Consider the following 657-nt stretch of genomic DNA (forward strand, 5'->3'; position numbering starts at 1 on the left):
ATCCCCCACCTGGTGAGCTTTCATAGATTCATAGATATTTAGGTCAGAAGGGACCATTATGATCATCTAGTCTGACCTGCACAACGCAGGCCACAGAATTTCACCCACCACCCCTGCAAAAAACCTCACACATATCTTTCCGGGGAACGCTTCTGGCAGCCTATGGATAATGGCTGCTATGATTCAGCAAGACATGTAAGGGCATGTGACCAAACCACATGACACTGAACTCCATTTTGTTACCTGTATTTTTCCACAAACTGGGCTGGGAACTTAGCTTGGAACAAAGGGTTCCCGCCATATGGAGAGACTATATAAGGTGGGGAGTGACATCATGACCTGTCTTCACTCCCCCACAACTCAACACCTGAAAGAAGCTTTGGAAGACAAAGGACTTGGAATGGGGGAGGGAAACCCAGGCTGCATAGCAGTTGCAGTTTGTGCCTTACGAATCTGCAAGCCTGCTTGTATCATCAATCAGGGTGAGATATGGCTAATTCAAATCCTAGCTATCTAATATATTAAGATTAGCTTGCATTTTTGTTTATTTTCAAGGTAATCTGCTTTGGTCTGTTTACCATCACTTATAATCACTTAAAATCTATCTGTAGTTCATAAACTTATTTATGTTTTATCTTAACCAGTATGTTTTGAGTG

The sequence above is a fragment of the Lepidochelys kempii genome, chromosome 1 (assembly GCF_965140265.1).
Source record: "Lepidochelys kempii isolate rLepKem1 chromosome 1, rLepKem1.hap2, whole genome shotgun sequence".
Lineage (NCBI taxonomy): Eukaryota > Metazoa > Chordata > Testudines > Cheloniidae > Lepidochelys > Lepidochelys kempii.